We start from the raw sequence: 5,858 nt of genomic DNA, 5'->3' as shown, positions 1-5,858 counted from the left end.
CCGAGGTGTGGAATCCACCAAAAAGTTGTGTGTGTGGGATTTGATACTTTGTACATACTTAGTCGTTATGTTTGCTCTTTTATTCTACGCGGGTAATATAGTGAAGAGGGGTTTGGTGCAAGAGGAACTTATCCGTAATGTTCTGGTTGACATGTACATTAAATGTGACATGCTTGTAGAAGAACAGGGAGTTTTTGATAGATTGGTAACTCGAGATGCAGTCTCATGGGCTACACTTATTTCAGGATATGCCGATTATGGGCTTTGTGAGGAAGTACTAAACTATTTCAAAGAGATGCAGATCAAAGTACACTGGTGGATATGTATGCCAAATGTGGGAGCTTGCTTGATGTTCAGCACACGTTTGACTGCCTGCCACAATGCAATGAGTATTCTTGGAGTTCCCTTATCCTTGACTATGTTGACATGGGGGATATGACAGTAGTTTGGGGCATGCAATCTCGGTTGATCTCATCCACTGGCTATACCTTGATTATGCCATGGAGCCTAACCAGTGGTACGACATTCGGGGTGTTTGGACACGCTCTGCAACTTTCCTGGAAGATGGTACTCTAGTGATCATCTATACAGGATCTACTAATGAATCCGTACAAGTGCAGGTTGTAGCACTTCCTGAGGATTCTTCAGATTTCCTTCTCCAAAACTGGACCAAATATGCTGGGAATCCTGTTCTTGTGCCTCCCACAGGCATCCTTCCAATAAATTTCGGTGACACTACAACTGCTTGGGTCGGAGTTGATGGGTTATGGAGGTTGGGTATTGGATCTAAAGTTGACCAGATTGGCATTGCCATCATCTATCACAACTCTGACTTCATAAATTGGTCATTGCAAGAGCATTATCTGCATCAAGTAGAAGGCACTGGCAGTGGGAATGCCTGGATTTTATCCTATCCTAGTTTCAGGTGATTCTGCAGGTGTTGATACCTCCATTTATGGGGACACTGTGAAACATGTCCTTAAGGCCAGCATGGATAATACCAAGTTGGATTTCTATGTGATTGGGACTTACAATCACGATAATCACACGTTTACTCCTGATGATTTAACTCAAGACCTTGGACTTGGGTTGCGCTATGACTATGGCAAATTTAGCCTGGGGAAAGAAAAAAAAACAAAGCCACGGATGGCTATTTTGAAAAGAGGCTTTTTGGGGGGGAAAGAAAAAGCGACTTCGGATGGTGGAGGAGGAAGCTAGCTTCAACAGGTCTTGGGGACAACGTGCTAGAGATCAGGGGATCGAAAGGGGGAGCCTGGAGTAGGAAAGACAGCAATCTCTGAAGGGCTGGCTCAACGAATAGCTCAAGGAGATGTACCACAAGCATATGGGAAGGACTTAACAGAGATGGCCAGATAAGGGAAGCTAGATCCTGTAATTGGCAGAGATGATGAGATTAGGAGTTACATTCAAATCCTTTCTCGGAGGACTAAGAACAATCCAATTTTGATAGGGGAGCCGAAGGTGATAAAAAAAAGCTCGTGAGCTCAAACGACGATAGCAGAGGGAGACGAGGTCCCTTGACTTTTGGAAAAAGCTTTATGAGATACTGCTCGATGAACGTTGCAATGTCTTCTCCACCCTGCGGCAGCCAGTATTCCAGAAACTGAGCAACACAAGGAGGGAAGGGGAAGATCGAAAAGAAAAGGAGATTTAAAAAGGAAAGGAGGGGAAGATTGAGAAGACACAAAGGGGGTGTGATTGAATTTGGGAGGAAGAAGAAGAGAATTAGGCTTGACAAAGATGTTCCTCGGTGCTCTTCCTCGCAGGCCTGACAAGGCAAAGGCTTACAAGCAGCTCAACAAGCATCTCACCATTATCGGGACTTGGATCGCAATCATTCGTGTGGTTCCCTACGTCATGCACTTCCTCTCCAAAAAGGATTCTGATTAAGAGCTCAAGTTGGACTTCTGATCACAACGGTGGGGCGTAGGCAATCTGAGATTGGAAAAGAACTTTATGCAATGACTCAAAAAGAGAAGAAACTACTCTCTGAGGTTATTCCGAAGGCCATATCATCTCCATCAAGCTCAAGAGCGGGAAGCTCTATCGGGGAAGCAAAGTTCGATTTATGATAATTCCTGACATGCTAAAGAACGCACCCATGTTTGAGAGACTTAATGCAAAAATTCGGGGAAATGGAAGGCAGCTATTTTGGCCCTGAACTGGAGACACTACTTTCGTTCAGAGTCTCTCCAGTTCAGGGCTTTAAGTGAGATGTTCAGATTCAAATTATCAGAGGCGGAAGAACGAAAGTAGTGTCTATCTTTGATGTGGTAGTGGGTGATATTGTTCACCTCAACATTGGGAATCAAGTTCCCTGTGGGTTTATTGTTAAGTCTGAGGATCCATAGATCCATCCTTTGGTTGATGCTGCTGAATGGACAACGCTGAAATTTCTGTCTGTAGTTGATAACCAGATTGTGGATCCATAGATCCATCCTTTGGTTGATGCTGCTGAAAGGACAACACTGAAATTTCTGTCTATAGTTGATAACCAGATTTATATTGAAGGTTCCTATGTTGAAGGATGAATTCTATGCTCAGCTGAAAACTTGCTTTCAGTCCTATCATTGCTGCATAGATGAGGTCTCGTTGGGAGCTTGGCAGATCTATTGCTGCTCACAAATCCTCTCATCTTGCTTATTTGTATGATTGATCTTCTATCCTGAAATTAGTCAAGGTCCTTTGTGGTCACGACTTTACTTTCGAAAACCCTTCGACAACGTTTAGCCTGACAGGGTATGACTAAACAATGAAAAATTATCGAAAGTGTGCATACCATGCAATGTGATTTATTTTCCATTAGAATGAATCTTCATTGAATGAATGGAATAATCTATATCGGGATTGTATTAATGACGCCAAGGCATTTCTCAGATAATGTCACTAGATTGCAAAGGCACAACTAAGAAATTTCTACGTTCAACATAATCACCAATTTTAATTTCTAAGTCATGCACTTCTTGTGTCCCATTGTATCTAGTACCTAAGAATGCAGCCTTGATATGATAATGTGTAGAAACAATATGTAAATTCAATTCTTTGACCAATTTGGCAGAAATAAAGTCGTGTGTGCTCCCATCATCATGTAAAGCAGTCTTTTCTTTACCATGCACAAGACATTTCATCGTTAATAAAGAATGGGGATTTGGCATACCTGGTAAAGTATCTGAAGTAGTATCGATATCATCATCGTCTTCCGTGAAATCTGGCATTTCTTCATGTTCTTCATCTTCAATCACTCCCAAATAGTTGATGTGAACAGTTGGCTTTTTGGTTTGACAATTCACGGCTAGATGTCCAGGTTGATGACATTTGTAATAGACTATGGGTTTGGCTTTAGACACATTATTGGTAATAGCGAGAAGTTTAGGAATGTTGGGATTTGGCTGACTTAGGGTTTGGATTTGTGTTTGATGGTAAAGTAGGGGGTTGTGTCCAAGATTTACGGAATGAAGATGGAAGGAAACAATTTTGATTGAATCTTTGAAAATTTGAATTGAATTTTTTTGAACCAAAGTTACCATTAGTTTGAAATTGTTGTGATCACTTCTCTCATCCTTGAATTTTGTCTTTAGTGTCATGGGCCAATGAAATTGCATCTTCAAGAGTCATTGGCTTGAACATGTTCACCTCCGCATAAAAATGTCCAAGTAAGCCAGACATAAACTTGCGTTTATGGGTTGCCTCAGGTACATCTTCGAGCATTCGAAGTTGTAATAAAGCATTCCAAAAACACTCGGTATATTGTGAAATAGGCTCACGATCCCTTTGTTGCAGAAGATCCCATTGTTTGATTGCTTTTTCATGGAATTGGGGTGGAAGGAAATTCTGCAAAAAATTCTTTTGGAAAGTCTCCCAAGTAGTAGGACAATCAATGCTTTTGCGGACAATAGTCCACCATAAGGATGCTCTGTCCACTAGATGATTAGTGGCACAATTAATTTTGTCTTTCTCAGCATACTATTCTTCATGGAAATAATCATCAAATTGGCTGATAAAAGCAAGTATAGTCTTTCCATCGCGTGACCCATTGAAAGTACGAAATTTGAAATTTCTTTTACTTATCTTTGTTTCTTTCCGAATAGATTGCGCTTCAAGTATTGCATCGATCGTACGTCGTATAAGATCTTCAGATTACGGTCCATCTTAGTCGGTGGTAGATCGTTGCAGATTGGCCAATTGAGCTTGCAAAGTTTGACATGCTCTTCGTTCCTCTTGAAGCTGCATCATAATCAAATCCAGTTTTTGCTCCATCGTTGGTCCCGGTAAATCACCTTCAGCCATAAAGTCTTCCATGGTTTGATCGGACATACTGCAAAATTCCAAAAGACCTCACACACTCGAAATCTTGTTAGCGGGATGAGCATAGCTCAAAGTCGGGTTTACAATGCTTATTTTTTTTAAAAAAAAATGGCTTTTTGTAGTATTTCTTCTTTGCGGATGCGGAATTTGATATCACGGTCGTCTTCCAAGAAGATAATTTGTGCATGCAGACTGCGGGTAGCAATATGTTTATTGAAATTGAATTCTCTTAGTCCACAGGTGTGAACAGGGGCTTGCCAGAAGATTGAAGACGAATTCGTGTTTGATCCAGTGGGAATTGCCGCTATGGGAGATTTGAAAATTTATAAGGTTGAAGCTTTAAGCTTTAGGTAGTTAAAGCTTTAATTAATCGTTTTTTTTAATCAGGATGGCGACAACTTCTAAACGACATCGACAACAGGCAGTACGTCATGCTGCAGCGGATGTCTGAATTTGTGGAATTTAAGCTTTTTAGAAAGCTTATTAAGCTTTCTAATAAAACTTGATAAAAGTGACTTATATACTTCTCTCTGAGAAAAAAATGTTTTGCAAAGGAACTTCCCAAGTGGTCCTTCACCTATAGAGGCTGGTCCTTTGTGATCCAATAGTGTAGCAAGGGGTTCTTCACTGCCAAGAACACGCTGGTATTGACGGATTGCCACGATACTGACTGTAGAGCTCGATCATTCTAGGAGCTCTGCCTTCGCGCGAGATGGTAAGCGATTGGAAGCCCTTGATCTTAGCTTCGCTCTGATACCACTGATGCACATATCGGATGCTATATGCGTGCGTAGCGAGTGCCAAACATGTTTTTGTTTCAACAGCAGCCTTGAAAGTTTTGATGTGCTCAAATACATCACTATTTTCCTTCATGAAATATACCCATAACTTCCTTGAATAATAATCAATAAATGTAACAAAATACTTGCTGCCACCAAGAGATATGTTCTGTATAGGCCTCCAAACATGTGTATGCACAACATCAAGTATGCTCCTTCTCACATGTCTGTCATGCAAAAAGGCTGCCTTGCATGATTACCACGCTGACAGCATACACTTTATGAAAATTTTCAACTCTAAAAGCAGGTAATCCTATAACTAATCAATTGGACTGTATTAATTTCAACCTTTGTACATTTACATGTCCAATATATTTGTACCATATTTTAATGTCTACAACTACTCCTTTGTTTTTAAGCATAAATAGTAGCATTCATAGTAGAAATTCTAGCATCTAAGGTGAACATGCGACCAATTCTACTTCCTTTTGCGACCAATCTACACCTATCATTAAAGTCTTCTACAAAACAACCTTTTGAATTAAAGCAAACTTGCAACCCTTGCTCTATCATTTGGTTAATAGGCACTAAATTCTTTGTGATTGATGGCACATGAAATACATATGACAGACTCTTTGTTTGGCCATCATGTAAGGACAAGGGAACTTTCCAATGTGTGAAATTGGGTAGATTTTGTAAATCTTGTATCCCTCCAAACCATTCAGCATGATTGATCATATGATTAGATATACC

General features: G+C 40.4%; 1 pseudogene; it reads left to right on the top strand.

The window, feature by feature from the left end:
• The first annotated feature begins 500 nt into the window (after positions 1 to 500).
• On the top strand, positions 501 to 4,777 carry LOC148036418 (acid beta-fructofuranosidase 3, vacuolar pseudogene; annotated as a pseudogene).
• The last annotated feature ends 1,081 nt before the right edge of the window (positions 4,778 to 5,858 follow it).

Source organism: Lygodium microphyllum, chromosome 5, assembly GCF_053477565.2.
Source record: "Lygodium microphyllum isolate KBCC chromosome 5, Lygodium_microphyllum_v1.1.10, whole genome shotgun sequence".
Lineage (NCBI taxonomy): Eukaryota > Viridiplantae > Streptophyta > Polypodiopsida > Schizaeales > Lygodiaceae > Lygodium > Lygodium microphyllum.
Note: the sequence above shows the minus strand (reverse complement) of the source record. Positions and strands in the feature narration are given on the sequence as shown.